Source organism: Hylobates moloch, unplaced genomic scaffold (assembly GCF_009828535.3).
Source record: "Hylobates moloch isolate HMO894 unplaced genomic scaffold, HMol_V3 SCAFFOLD_9, whole genome shotgun sequence".
In the NCBI taxonomy this organism is placed as follows: Eukaryota; Metazoa; Chordata; class Mammalia; order Primates; family Hylobatidae; genus Hylobates; species Hylobates moloch.
The window spans coordinates 39,065,635-39,081,755 of record NW_026652284.1 but is presented as its reverse complement, the minus strand read 5'-3'; positions in this window follow the sequence as shown (position 1 = coordinate 39,081,755).

Genomic DNA, 16,121 nt, shown 5'->3' with positions numbered 1-16,121 from the left:
GCCCGTTTGTTGATGGTGGGGATGAGGGGGTGGTTAATTACACTAAACAGGCAATTCTATGGGTATCCACCATACCTGCTCTACTTAAAGCAGCTGGTCTCTCTGCCCAGAATGGACTTTCCACCAGCTCTCCTGCTCCCAAGCTGGCCTGCCTGCATACTGCTTACTCTCTGGCACAGCCCTCTCAGGTTCCTGTCATTGTTTGTCAACTCTCTGGGTCTTTGTTCTGTGCTATGATGTAAGCTATGTGAGAAGCAGCGCAGCGCCTGGCCGGGGCTTCTGCAGTGCATCCCCACATTTCATACAGGACCCGGCACACGGTTAGGCGGAAGGACACACTCGGTTCGCACCAATTCAGCCAAGAGTCCCCCCCTATCTGTTACGTGCTTTTCCTTCCACGCCTGTCCCGTCACCGCTGCAATGGGAGACCCGACACTTTGATCTGGAGGGACCGTGCATGTGCTTGTCCTTTCTACTTCTTCATAGTTTTCGCTTGTGCAGAAGAAATGACCATAGTCCCAGCTACTGGGGGAAGCTGAGGCAGGAGGGTCTCTTGAACCCACGAGTTTGAGGCTGCAGTGAGCTATAATTGTGCCACTGCATTCCAGCCTGATCAACATAGTGAGACCCTATCTCTTAAAAAGAAGTAAATCCCCATTTCTTACTGTCTCAGGAAATAAGAGTTACTCTGTGGTACTCCTCGCTTCTCTAATTTAGAAAACACGTTAAAAAATTTTTCTGATGATGGGGTTATTTTGCCTGTGCTTTGGCCCATTTTATCGTATTGCAGGCAGCCTGATGCATCATGTCTTTTTTTTTTTTTTTTTTTTTTGAGGTGGAGTCTCGCTCTGTCACCCAGGCTGGAGTGCAATGGCATGGTGTCGGCTCACTGCAACATCCACCTCCTGGGTTCAAGTGATTCCCCTGCCTCAGCCTCTTGAATAGCTGGAATTACAGGTGCCTGCCAACACACTCGGCTAATTTTTGTATTTTTAGTAGAGACAGGGTTTCACTGTGTTGATAAGGCTGGTCTCGAACACCTGACTTCGTGATTCACCCGCCTCGGCATCCCAAAGTGCTGGGATTACAGGCGTGAACCACCGTGCCCAGCCCACGTCTCAGTTTTTAATATTCCATTATGAGTGTGGTGACCAATTTGGGTGCCATGTTATTGTTGAAAAAACAAAGCTTAAATGTAGAAGACTGTAACAAAGTAATTGGGTGTTGGGGAATGATGGGAGAGCAGTGACTGTGTTTGAGTGAGTGGTGATCTGCGTCTGTTTACCTTCAGTGTCTTCCATTCCGGCCTGCCCGGTCACTGCCAAGCCTCACGCCCACGCAGGGGCTCAGCTCTGAGTGGAGAAGGCCAGTGTGTCAAGGCACACCTTTTAGCCAAGGGAGACAGTGCTAGGGCAGATGCTCACCCAGAATCCGCTCACCCAGAATCCGCTCACCCAGGGATGCTGGACCCTGCACATCCTGGGAGGCTTCTTAGCAGATGGCTCTGGAGAGCAAAGATGTCCAGCTTTCCCCTTCCTGTGTTCTTCCCTCCCACTCTTGCATTTCCTCTTCCTCTATCTGGAGTCTTCTCCTCCCCCAGTACCCTTCCCTCTAACTTCCTTCCACCCCGCAATCTGTCCTGACCACATTGCACACCTTCTCGCTTACCCAAGCTCTTTTGCCCTCTCTCTCCTCCCGTTTAAAGAACATTTGCTATATACTGGGCACCTTAGTACCTTACATACTTTTTGTTTTCATTATCTCATTTTTCCCAGTGCTATAGTGTAGCAATATTTATTTCCATTTTGCAAATGAAAAATGGAAACATTAGGAAATGAGAACTGTGAAGGAGATCCAGCCCGAGAGTGATGGAGATGGGCTTTGAACCTGGATCTTCTGACAGCGGAGTCTGCACTTGTGAGTGTAGTGTTTTACTGCCATGTAGCCCTCAGAGGCTGACATTTCAGCGTGCATGACATGTATATGGGTGGAGTGGGGAGGGCCAATGTTTAGGGGTAGGTGTCCTGTGCAGCACTGCGTGAGTCCTTGTCCAGCTTCATCCATGACCCGGTTTGGTGCTGTGCTCCCCTACTCTTTCCATCTGTGCCAGCTCCCACTGCCTCCATCATCACCTGTCTTCACCCCTCTCCTTTGTTTTTCATTCATTACACTGTGGGCTAGCTTCTTCCTCCTCACATCTAGGGAGGCATTATTACTTTGCAAACAAAACATGTCCTGCTTGCCCTAGAAGATGGGTTGTCTGCAGAGATTTCCTGCAGACTGCTGTGCTCATCGTGGCTCAGGATTCTTGTAAACTGCAGTCACAGAGGGTGGCACTTCCTGCCGGAGGGAACCTTGTCCTCTCCCTGACCTCTGCCTTATTATCCCTTGCCGTCCATCTTGGAATCCCTCTCCCATTTGCACTGAGGCCCTCCTGCTACCAACATCAGGACATCCCAGGCAGGGAGAAAACCGTGTCATTTGGAGATGGCAGGGGACAGACAGACATTGCCAAGTGGGCTGTTTTCCTGCCTCGGTCCTTCCTGGCCATTCGGTGGGTCCACATCCCGACCCTCCCCCATAACCACTGGAGGCCAAGACTTGCAATGATCCTGAGCCCCAACACAGCCAATTATGCCACAAATAAATAAAGATGGAGAGAGCAGGGGGCTCCTTCCCAGCCTCCATATAGAGCCTTCTTTGAATGACATGGCTCTGGTCCCCAGCTGTGGCTGAGAATGTGTTTCAGGGCTGTACCTCAGACAATGCTGGCCCAGTCTCCTTCCCCAGCTCCCAGCTGCATTTTGCCTCTGGCCTGGGAGTCTCTGCATCTCTCCCCTCTCATGCTCTCTTTCTCTCTCTCTCGGCCCTTTGGTCATTTTCTTTCCAGATTTTAAAAAGGGGAAGGGACGGGAAAACAAATTCAAACCCTGATTTTTGAGTGGGGTGAAGCCTTCTGCATGAAGAAATAAAAGAACATACATTGATAGCTTGGAAAACAATGGTAATATTTAATTAACCTTTTGAAATGGCTGATCTGCAAATCTGCACGTGTCAGCTCATCTTCAGAACAGAGGCACTGTGTGTGCCGATGCCAAAATCAACATGCTGGTCCATGGATTTCCTCCATGGGGATTTCACAGGGGGAAAAAGTAAGAATATATTCCGTGACCCCTCCTCCCACCATCAGTTGTGTTACTTTTAAAAATTCATGTGATCCAGCTGCCCTCGCCAAGGTTGGACGCAGCCTGTTGTGCTGCACATCTGAGGACCCCGAGCTGAAGCTTGGCTCTTGTCCCTGTCATTGTAGCAGACAGGCCTCGGGCCTCCTGGGGGACTGAGGGTCAGTTCCGATGACAGCAAAAATCAGCTCGATGCACTTGGAGTTCTCCCAACATGGTGCATATCCACAGGACAAAGGGAATTAAACTCATCTGCAAGTGTCAACTCTCTGACTTTTTTAGTGTTTTTTTTTTTTTTTCTTTTTTTTTTTTTTTTCCTTGTAAAGATGGCGTGGTCTCTTAGTTTGAGAAGTCATGTCATCCAGGGAGCATGGAGGTTGGCTCATTAAAATATCACTTGGTTAAAGTAAATCAGTGTTGATGGAACTGTTTAAGGTATTGCCCCTCGTGGAGCTGGTGTGCCACGCTGATCAACTTGTTACTCCCATCACTATGGGCTATGTGGAAACTCCTCCTTTCTACTATGTACCCCATACCTGCTTTAACGAGCATGTCTCCAAATGTAATCGGAAGCCTGAGTTGATGGGTGGTGACTCATACATTTCATTTCCTTTTATCAACGGCAGTAGCAGAAAGAATCAGGGAGGGTGATATTTTGCTCTTTGGGACTTCTAGGAATTAAAGGAGTAAGGGCATCAAGAAAATGAATGTGAAATAGGTGATTTCAACTGTACGTACACATCAATCAAGGAACAACATGCACTTTGAAATGTTTAAAGAAACTACTGTAACTTGTGAGAAGTCTTTGGTTGTTTTTATGTGTTTTGACTGATCAGAGAAAAAAGCATGGGGCTTTTAAGAAATGTGTGGCAAAACTGTAAAGCTTTGAATAAGGAAGATTTAAGGCTTATGAAGACTTGATGAAGGTAGGATGATGCACAGTGAGGTAAATGAGGTCATCATTTGATTGCAAAGGTCACTTTTTCCTAATTGGAAGGACACAGCATAGTTGGGCAAAACAACTGCAAAATAATCTTGTCTCTGTCATTCTGGCAGGCTCAATAGATGTGGGGATCAATAAATGAGGCTGGAAGGTATGAAGCCTTCCTTAAGGTGACCAGGAGAGTTCCTTTCTAGAAGTAGCTCCTCTGTGACGGCCTGACCATCAATGACTGTTCACAGGGCAAGGACAAGAAAGCCAATGACCACAGTGACCCAGAAGTGTTAGCAATACCAATCTGCCAGTGGCAATTGCCAGGCTGAGACCCAAGGTCGTTTTGGTCCCAAAAAGCATGGAAGGTAGCAGGAAATAAGTTTTCCTGGAGGTAGAAAGAATATTTGTGGTTTGGCTGTAAGCCTACACATAGTGACCACTTGCTGTACTTCAAGCTTGTAGTAGGTGCTTTACGTGCCTTATCTCATTTAATCCTCACAACAAACCTATGAGGTATTTACTAGTATTAGCCCCACTTTATAGTTGAGGCAATCGAGGGACAGAGAGGCTAAGTAACTTGTTCAAAGTCACACAGAATATACTGATTCTGAGTAGTAATTGAAGAGTTGAGCTGAAGAGGAAGGTTATCTGTTATATCAAATGGTTTGTATTTGTTAAATGGATTTATCTTGTTTTAATAGTGTTTAGTAGTTGGGCTCAGCTGCTCAATGTGACTTGCACAGTATATAGCAGTGTTCAGAGGGTCCAATGTCAGGCTTTCTTCAGAAGCTGATCCAAACTAGCTCATCCACTCTGAGTCACATGGTCTTTCTTCTGTGACAGCAGCAACAGGACAGATCTTAGATTTCTGGAAGAGCTTCACCATCCCGAACACACGTGGGAGAAAAGTGAGCCAAATTGAAAAAGCAGAGCAGTAGGGTGGGGCAGGGGTTGGACACACAGAAACCATTCCCCTCCCCTACCTTTTGTTCCCTCAAAATGGACCTCTCAGCTTCCGGAGGGAATGAGAATATAAAATGGAATGGCCAACCAAAGGAGAGCTTATTGGTAGAAAAATGTGATGGCTTCCATCCAGCCTTCCACCGCTTCCATCCCAAAGCTTCCAGCCCAAAGCTTCATCTGACCCCTAAGACTGGCCTGAGCATTATTAGACCACCAGAATCAATAAAATATGGTGAGCTGGGTGGTTACTCAATAAGGAAATACAGGTTGAGCATGCCTAATTTGAAAATGCCAAATCTGAAATGCTCCAAAATCCAAAACTTTTGAGTGCCAACATGACATAGTGACACCTTTGCTTTCTGATGGCTCAGTGTACACAAACTTTGTTTCAGGCACAAAATTAGTACAAATATTGTGTAAAATTACCTTCAGGCTATGTGTATAAGATGTATATGAACCATAAAAACATCTTGTGTTTAGACTTGGGTCTCATCCCCAAGGTATCTCATTCTGTATGTGCAAGTATTCCAAAATCCCAAAACCCAGAAATCCAAAGTACTTCTGGTCTCAAGCATTTTGGGTAAGGGATACTCAACCTGTAGCACATGGATGTGATGCTATGGAGGCCCCACGATCCAAAGTGTCTTATGGGTCATAACACAAACGGGCTTAATCCCACTCTTAAGAGGTTTATCTTGGGCGGGGGAGTAGCCCCTTCACCAAGGGTTCTGTCTGACATTATGACTACAGGCCACCAAAAGACAATGTAAATGACAATGTCACTGATGACTACTGACAGTGGGAACATCCACCAAACCTAGGGACTTTACTCTGATGTCTCATGTATTCATGCCTGTCTAATTCCCTGAGCAGCTAAACTATCACTTTCAGTGATTATCACTCTGGCAAAATCTAAGTGGACTCCCAGGGGGTGGGGGAAGAAAACTCCGTGTGCATACATAAGAGTGGAAGCTGCGTAAATGTGTGTGTGCTTGCATTTGTGCATGCAAGTGGTGAGAAGCTGAGGGTCTGAGCAGTTTTCTGAGACTCCCCAGAATACAGAAGGCTTGTGGTGCATATGGGAGAACTGACAAGTATACCAGAAGGTGAGGAAATGGCTGGAAGCAACACTAATGCCACTCCATCTGGAAAGAGGGGTACTGTTTAGTACGTCTGGAAAGCATTATTTCTGCAAATAGCTCAACCTCTATCAACTTTCAGGCAGGGATCCCGATCTGCTGCCAAAATGAGATCTCCCTTACGGCAATGTGGTGGGAGCGGCTGAGCAAATGAACTAATAGCACAAAGCAGGAAATCTGTAGAGATGGCAGCCGGTAAGGTACCACACAGCAAGCACCTGCCTCTCTCCAAAAAGACAGCCGGGGCTTCGCATCACATTAGGCCAGGGCTGCACTGGGGGAGAGCTGAGCCTGGTGGGATTTTTGGGCTCAGCATCCATTTCCAACAATTTCTCACAATTTTTGGGCTCAGAAAAGCCCCAAATAGAGTTAGCCAAATGGCTTTCCTGCATTGATTTTTATACCCGTGGGTATTTTGAAGGAAATTAAATCCATGTGTTTCTGATTCGGTTGCCATTAGCACATGAAAACGCTGTTTTGTGAGAATTATGGTATGCCATGGGTGCCTTCGCACAGTGCTGCTAAATGCCATAAAACCGTCTAGCCAGACACGGAGGTGCAAGAAGCCGGGTGCATTCTGCTATACGCCATTTCCCTGCCTGTCCAGAAGGCAACATGTTTTTGTCATTTGCATCCTTTCCGAATGTAGCACAACATGTTTTCTCGTGCCTGTTAATCATCTATCATTTCCAATTTGAATGAAGCCGTATTAGTGTGGATGATGAGAAATTGCCCTTAACCACTAATAGCTGGACAGGATTCATAGGAAAGCTGCCACAAGGACTGGTGCTGGTCTCCAGGTCCAGGGGCAAAGGGGCCAGCTGAAAAGTATCCCCAGAAAGGCCATGCAGGCTCCAGTCTGCAATCTTTAGAAGCAGGTGAGCATGCACTGGCTGTGAGAGAGGGTGAGGAACCCTGGTCTGAGATCAGGGGTGGGGGGGCTCCTCTGGGCCCCACTACTGATTGCTTCTGAACTTCCTCTGTATTGATCACCTGGTTGAATGCCATCAGTTTAGGGCTCTTTCTGGGCCTGACATTCTATGAATTAAAATCTAGCCCCAATATGTCCTTAGTGATCAACTTCACTGCATGGTTGCGTGTATTGAATCCCTACTGTGTTCAATGTTTTATGCTCAATTTTGAGGGCAGAAAGATGAAAAACCTGTTTTGGCCTTTGGAGGGAAGATGAAAAAAGGAAGGGGAGAGGACCAGTTATTGACTGTGAGTCAGGCAGAGTGTGGGGGCTTTGTTCGTCAATCTCACATCATTGGCAAGAATTTTCTAACGTATGCATTATCACCCCTACTTGATGAATGGAATTTTACTGAGTCAGGAGGGGTGAGTAATTTGCTCTTGGACAAGAGCTTGGAAATGGAGGAGTTGGGATATGGGGTCTCTTTTCTATGACTCCAAATTTCATGTTATTTTCTCTCCTCCTTACTGTTTCTTACAATTTAATGTGATAAGTTTCAAATACACACATATAATCTAATATTTTATATCTAGAATTACAGGGAGGGAGTGCCTAATTCTGCTTTGGGAACATTGGAAGACTTCACTAAGAAAATGACATTTGCTTTGAGTTTTGAAAGATGAGCAGGAGTTGACGCAGTGGAGATGGGAGATGGGTTGGGGCTGGCAGAGGGAAGAGTGTGTGCAAAGACATAGAGTGAAAAGGAGGGCAAAGTGTTTCAGGAACCGAAATCATGCCACTTACCTCATTTCTGTAACACTGATTAATGTATAAACTGCTGAAACATTTCAGGTCACATTTCTCCTATAGACACAATTATATCTTGATCGTACGTTTTCTAGAGCTCCAGTCTAGTCTCATCATTCCATCTACTGGGCTACAGAGGATCATCTTTGAGATCAGGTGGCATCTCAGCAAGTGGCTTGGTTGACTTTGCCTTTGGCAGCCTTGACTAACTCAGTGGAAAAGGGGTTTCCTACATTTACCTCCATTCACGTTATTGTCTACAATGTTTTGCTCCTCACTTGCAATAGAAGAAAGAAAGTTAGTCGAGAGCACAGCTGGTGGCAATTTTGCTCTGAATTCAGAGGTTGTGGAGCAAACAGGAAATTTCATGCTGCAGCCATGGTGGAGGCCAACTGAGCTTTAGTGACTTACATGGTGTGTCCACAACCTGCTTCCCGTGAAATTGCCTATAAGCATGGACAACCTGGGAAGCTGCGGCTGAGCTGCTTCTCTAGAAGCCTCTCTGGATTTCATAACTAGGCTCCTTCTAGCATTTAGTAAAACTGTACTTTCCTATGCCTTAGATTGACTGAACTTGGCCTGTGCCCTATTTTAAAACTCAGCTGGGCTTCTAAAGCACGAGAGTAGGCAGTCCATGGAGAGTCGTCTTCTCCCATCGTAAAGATTCAGGAGATCTCTCAACTCCTGGCAAGGAGTACGCTGTGTTCCTGGTTGAACGAACTCACTTACCTCAGTCTAGAACTTAACCTGAGGCACGCACACCTTTGGTAATGTTTGTGATTCTAATGTTGTCTAAACTGATCCTCCTGGCCTGGTGTCAGCCACTTGTGAGAATCTCACACTCCATTTAGACTCAGGAGACCTACTTCTCATCCAGAATATTTTCCTAAAAAAAATAAACTTCATCCTGTGTCAAATGAAAGGGTCAAACTCAACAATCACTAAGGTCCTATCAGCTCTAGAATGTTCTAATTTATTTTATTCTAGCTTTGCTGGAAGTTGAGACCAGCTGTTTACTCTCATTAAAAGTCTCACTCTCCCATTATCATTCTAGAATGTTTTAAGGTCCCATATCCTCATCTTAGCTTTCTCTCTTTGCTCCACTAAAGCAAATCTCCATTTATTTGGCCTTTTCTCAGAGGGACAATTTTCCCAAACATATCATCATCCATGTGGACATGGAACCTTTTGGGACCCTCTCTAAGGTCTTTACATCATCCTCCAATTGTACCTTCCAAGCAGAACACCAATACAAGCTTAACTGGAGTGGGGTGATGTGGTTGGGTATGGATACAGTCAGATTCTGCCCTTCCAAGCCTTGCTTCTGTGAGAGGTAAACAATTTCAGGGAGCTTGCAGCCCACTGTCATCTGCAGTTGGGTTCATTTAGAGTAGAGGCCACGTTAGCTGTATTATAAACATGGTGGCCAACAATTAATGGCCTGGACTCATTCTCCTCTTGGCTTGTTCAGAGAGAGGCCAGTCAGGTGGCTTAGAGACGTTGTTGGCAGGAACCATCGCTCCCTCTATTTGGGAATGAAGGACCATAAATGGTGGCTGCCTTCCAAACTGCCAATAAATAAGTAAATATAGAGAGTGTTGACATTGGTCTCCCTGCCAAACACCAGTCTGCTTCTATTCTCATTTTGGGGGAAACGAAAGAGAGAAGGGTTATTGAATAGGCTTTTGAGAAGTAGCCTCAGTTCTACTTGGAATCTCTTCCCTTTTTGGAAACATTTCAGTCGGCTTTCTGGCCCTTATTGGAGAGAGGGACAATTCTGTCAAACATGAGATTGTGTTAGCTTATTCATAATAATGATCAGCAAGAGGCTGAAATTGAGCCACTTCTAAGGTTGAACTGTTGTCAACAGATACTTCAGCTATAGTCTGGAATAACAGCTTAGCCCCTGAGAGGGAGGGTGTGAATTTAGCATGCAGCCAACTCCAAGACAGTTTAAGGTGCTGGCCAATCACGTGGCACTTTAGGAATACTCAGCTTTGGGGCTGAACTTCCTCTTAGCCCACAGATTTACCAGGTTTTTAACCCCTGCCTCCTGAGTTAGAAGGTTTTGTGAATTGATTCAGTCTGAAGTTGGACAACATGGCAGCATGTTTCTCAGCATGGAAGGCATTGAGAAGACATAGCTTGCTTACTTTTGCATGCCTGATGCTTAACATGGTGTCTGTCACATCAAAGGCACTTAATATATACTTGTGGAATGAATGAATGAATTTAGAGATGCTTTGCTTCCTCTCTGCTGTTATCGATAATCTCAGACTGTTCCTGTATTTTGAATTACTCCAGAGCCACACTCTAGGATGTCTGAAGTTTAGGATTTGGCTCTTTCACATGCTTCTGTTGCCACCTACCCATGTCCAACTATCTTCTCCTTAACACCTACCCCCCCAGCATGGTGGAGGGCTCTCTATAAAGGCTCTCCTAGCCCATGCTGCACACACTTTTTCCTGTTCTGAAGCATGTTGCTAGAAATTCTACACACTTGCTTCCCCCCTTTAAAAAAATCATTTCACTCCTTTCCTGTTCCTTTTCCCATTTCTCTTGAGAACTTTCAAGAGCCTGCAATATAAACAGCTCTAAATGAGAAAATCTGACTGAGAAACTGAGGAAAGAGAAGGCCAAGGGCTAATGGAGGAGTCGGGTACAATAACTTCTCTTTTCATGAGATTCGGTGGGGTTTTCTCCTTGGATGGCTGGTCTCCTGGGCAGAGCCGCTAGCTTTAAAGGGCCACACACTTTAGAGTTCCACGGTTGTGTTTTGTTTGTTTGTTTGTTTTTGAGACGGAGTCCCGCCCTGTCACCCAGGCTGGAGTGTAATGGCACGATCTCGGCTTACTGCAACCTCCGCCTCGCGGCTTCAAGCGATTCCCTTGCCTCAGCCTCCCATGTAGCTGTGACTATAGGTACACGCTACAATGACTGGCTAATTTTTTTTTTTATTTTTATTTTTAGTGGAGACGGGGTTTCACCATGTTGACCAGGCTGGTCTCAAACTCTTGACCTCAGGTGATCCGCCTGCCTTGGCCTCCCAAAGTGCTGGGATCACCGCATGAGCGCACCCGGCCTCCATGGTTGTTTTGACAGCTGAAGTGCAAAGGAATTAATTTTCTATTTTATGTTATTTTAAAAATAATTTCACCTTTTATTTTAGATTCAGGGGGTACATGTATAGGTTTGTTACATGGGTATATTGCATGATACTGAGTTTTGAGTTACGAATAACCCTATCACCCAAGTAATGAGTATAGTATCCAACAGTTATTATAGTTTTTCAGCTCTTTCCCCTCTTTCTTACTGGCCCCTACCCCCAGTAGTCCCCAGTGTCTACTGTTCCCATCTTTATGGCCATGTGTACCCAATGCTTAGATGCCACTTATAAGTGAGAACATGTGGTATTTTGTTTTCTGTTCCTGTGTTAGAAATTAACCCTTTAAGCCAAAGTCTTCTATAGTTTAGTTACTGCTTTTCTTCAAAGTGTGATTTATTATTCACCACTTAAGGCATGAGCGTCAGAGCACATTCACACGCACACACACACTGGATGCTACTGGGTTTTTTACGAGTTTAGACATGACCGATTTCCCTCACATCCTCACGGCATCTGAATAACCCAATACTTCCTACTAATGGTTTCAAGAGGAGACTTTCAGGTAATTAGGGAGATTCCGTTTTCCAAGAAAAGCGCTTCTTTTCAGAAGTCTGATTCCAAAGAGTTGTAGATGATTGCTTCATTTTGGGAGCTGGTATAGTTTAACGGGCAGCTTATGCCACACCGACCTCTAGCATATTTGTATCGACAAGGAGACACAAGCCTGCATGATTGTGGGTTTTTTCCTAGGTTCCCAATAGACCCTTGTTATTTATATTTTTAATTGTGTGAAAGTACCTGAAAGCTTAGTGGCAAAGAAGACAGTTGTAAAAAATTGAATAAATAAATACTTTTAAAAAAATCCAAGTTACTGATGTCTGACTTCCTCTATTCATGTTATTGCTACTCTTGTTGCTTTTTGGTTTTTGTTTTGCTTCTTGACTGTTGTTGTTTTCCAGGAAAGCTGTCATTTATCGTGAGAACAAGAGCAGCCATGTGTTGATTTTTCTGGATTCTTTTTGGATACTATCCCAGTGCTAATGAAGGCCCTTCCAAAGTGCTAAAGAGCTGGTGCCAAAATCAGTTACGCTGAAAACAATAGACAGTGGTACACAGACAGCATATATATACCCGTATATGTATACGCACGCCTCGATATCTGAATTAATACGTGTGTGTGCACCTCCCTCTGTTTATGCAAATATACACACGCATTTGTGCAAACACATAATGTGTGCGCCTGAGCTACACTGAGGAGAATGTGACGGCTGCATTTTAATAACAAGGACTTCTATAGCTGCTTGCAGAAAATTTTTCTTTGATCAAGGGATGAGCAAAGTTTCTAGATGTTGCAGCGCCCGAATTTGTCAGTTTGGAAGCTACTAAAAATGTACCTTCATCAATTAAAAAATTTAGGGAGGAAAATAAATATTATTATAGATCGTATTTGTTTTACTAGGAGATGAGGATACTACTACAAGAAGCACCTGGAAAGTGCTTAAAATAGGCTTGGTTGCTGTGGTTATATTAACAAATTCTTTAACATCGATCTTTGCGTACTTTAGAGGTAGTTTATTAGCTGAAAGAGGGGACATTTTGTAGCTGAGCTCTCTGTGCTCTCAATAGATTCTCCCTGCCTTTCTCCCAGTGTGTAATTATTCTGTCCTCAATTTGTTTACACAGCTTGGAGACGGGGACAGAGTTCTCTGGCGACCATGCAGCGGCGTGCAATCGCCCTAAAGAGAAACATTTAGAAGCGATAAAACCTAAATGCCCTGCCATGCACCATTACATCCCACAGTTATTCAAATTTAGTAAGTTAAATTAAATAATATCAAATAACTTGATTTCGGGGCTTTAAAAATTCATCTCTATGGTGCCCAGTAGTCAATTTCCTTTATTATTATTGTTCATCAAGTAGGATTTATGTTTTTTATGAATCAGGATCCTCGCCTGCGCCGTCCGCAGCGCTCGTGGCGGGCCCGGTGAGTCGCAGCTCGGAGCGCCATCTACCGGCTGTTTTCTGCACCGCCGCCGGGAGACCGCGCGCCGGCCCCAGGGTAGGGGAGAGGCCCAGGGAGCCCGGACGGCCCGGCGCGCTGGCCCTGAAAACATCAGAGACAGGACAGAGCTCTCAGCCGCTGTGCTCACAGCTTCCTTGGTCTCGGTCACTGGGGGTCCGCCTGAAGTCGCAGGGAGAAGCCGGAGAGACTGGCTGCTGAGGCTGGAGGAGTTTTTCTTCTGCTGCAAAGCTGACACGTGTGGTGGTGTTCCGCGGCTCCCGTTCTTGTTTATAAAAGCCCGGACGTCCAATTGAACTGCTGTGTCCCGACGTATCTGGGAAGCCATTCCTGCATGACTCAAAGCCTTTCTCTGCTCCCACACATTCCTGTTAGACGAGGACACTGGATGTTTAGGCACAGTGGCTGCTGATGCCAAAAAGTCCCCCAGGGAAAGACAATGATAAATTTTGTCATGTGTTATGTTTTTAAAAAGTATTTTACTTCCAGGGAAATCTTTTCCCTTTAACATTTCTGAAAAGCAGTTGAATTCTGGTGTGGTGGGGGCAATGGCAAGCCATTGGTTTTCTTAGTGGCAGGTTTCCATTTACGCTTAATTTGATTGTGGTTTAGCAAATAAACAACCATCAGACAATGGCAGTGTGTGTTGAAGGAAGGAAATCCCTTCAAAGCAAAGTTAAACTATTCCCTAATTCAAACGTCTCTGGCACCTTTGTTTGATCTATCTTGCTTCAGTAAAGTTCCATAAGTGTGGCACTTAGAAGTTTGCTCACATTTTCAAGTAATATCATAATCCGAGCATCCCAACAGGGCATCCAAGAAGTTCCTTTTCTTCTCTAAGCTTCTAAACAGAGTGCTCAGCATGGATATGTGTGTGTCTGAAAGTGCCTTCCAATTGATCAGCTGTCTCCTCTCTCTCGCCCCCCAGTCAAGTGTTTCAACATAGCAACAGATGGTGTTTTAAGCTTTTTGCTGAGTTTAGTATGGTCTTTTTTTTGCTTTCCTGGGAGGACTGTGGTGATAAGTCCACTCTGCCATTAATAAGTTCAGATGAGACGGTACAACTTTCTCTTAGAAATTAAACTGACTTCACTGAGTCCCACGATTTAGTGTTGTTAATGCATTTTTCTTTTTGTTTTTCTTTTCTTTTTCTTTTTTTAGACAGAGACTTGCTGTCACCCAGGCTGGAGTGCAGTGGTGTGATCTCTGCTCACTGCAACCTCTGCTTCCCGGATTCAAGCAATTCTCTTGCCTCAGCCTCCCGAGTAGCTGGGATTAGAGGTACGTGCCATCACGCCCGGCTAATTTTTTGTATTTTTAGTGGAGATGGGGTTTCACCATGTTGGCCAAGCTGGTCTGGAACTCCTGACCTCAGGTGATCCTCCTGCCTCGGCCTCCAAGTGCTGGGATTACAGGCATGAGCCGCCATGCCCGGGCATTAAAGCATTTTTCAAAAGGAGCTCTCCTTCCCTTTCCTTAAAAGTAAACCTCTCTCTCTACCTTATACCATCACTTTATAGTTTCCAGGCATTTTCTTCAGATGTTTGTGCAGAAGAGAAATGTAAGAAAAAAGTTGCCAGACTGGAAGCAAAATCACACAATTTATATTTATTTTGCATGTGTTAGGTTACAAATCTCTGGAGATTTTAAGACCATTCTACTCTTCAAGCATGAGTCAAAACTAAGTAACATCCTCCATTTGACTTAAGAGGAACAGAGTGAATCATGCTGCAGGGTCTTTTTTCTGAGATTGCATTTACCAAAGAAAATCCAATTCTTAAAGGACCTCCAGAGAGCCTTCCTCCTTGTTCAGTGGTGTGAGGAAAGACCAGAGACTCTTTTGCTAGGTTGTTGAAGTTCAAGGTGGAATCATCTTTTCTTCACTTGTTAACTGAAGGCAAACCCTTCGAAATATCCTGGCCTTGTTGTTCATGTTGTTTTCGCATTTTTATCATCAGGGTCGCTTTCATTAAAGATTTGTCATAGTGTGGATCAACCTGCATTCTGTCAGGGTTTGCAAGCCTCCCTGCCAATGTGCTGATCCGGTGCCTGTCCTGGAGTTACCCACTTCATCCTGGTCTGTCTTTCTTAGCACAATGACCTTCTAGGTCTCGCCTAATACAATAATTTGTTTGGTGGTTTAAAGGAGTTGGCCAAGAAACACAGGCAAGAGCTAGCATTCCCAAACTTAATCCTTAATCTGTTTGTCTTATTTGTTTATGGAGAAAACCAGAAACAAAATCAACCTAAGGTTGTGCTATCTGAAACCAAAACACCTCCAGGAAGAGGTTCCAGGCTGAATGTCCCGCCCCCCTTCCCTCCCCCTGCTACCCCTCCAATTCACATGTTGAAGTTCTAATGCCCAGTACCTCAGAATGAGACTGTGTTCGGAGACAGCGTCTTTATAGAGGTACTTAAGTTAGAATAAGGTTATTAGGGTGGGCTTTATCCAATATGGCGAGTGTTCTTATAAGAGGAGGAAATTTAGATACAGACATGAGCAGAGGGAAGACCCTCTTCATGAGAAGACACAGAAAGAAGACGCCATCTAAAGCCAAGGAGAGACGCCTGGAATGGTCTTTCTCTCACAGTTCTCAAAAGGAACCAACCTTGCCTACACCTTGATTTTGGACTTCCAGCCTTCAGAACTGTGAGACAATAAATGTCTGCTGTTTAACTCACACAGTCTGTGACGCTTTGTTATGGCAGCCCCAGCCCTAGCTGAGGTGAGGGAATTAATTCAGTCATCCATATATTTTGATACTCCAAAATAACTTCTATTATTTAGAAGAGCCTGCAGGCAGGGAGATGTGGTGTGCTTTGGGAAGTCCTTGATGGTGCACTAAACGAGGCCCTTGGAAGATTCCAGCCTGGCCCTGCCCGACTTAGCTGCTGAATCCTCTGCAAACGATAAGGTAGTACTGAAGTCTGTGGAGCACTACTGCCATGTGTAAACCATGGCTAATCATAGAAATCACTTGTCTTCTATTTAGCTTCATGTACCTGGACACAAAAAGCACTTTCCTGGTGAGAAGCTAACACTTTAAGAACATAGG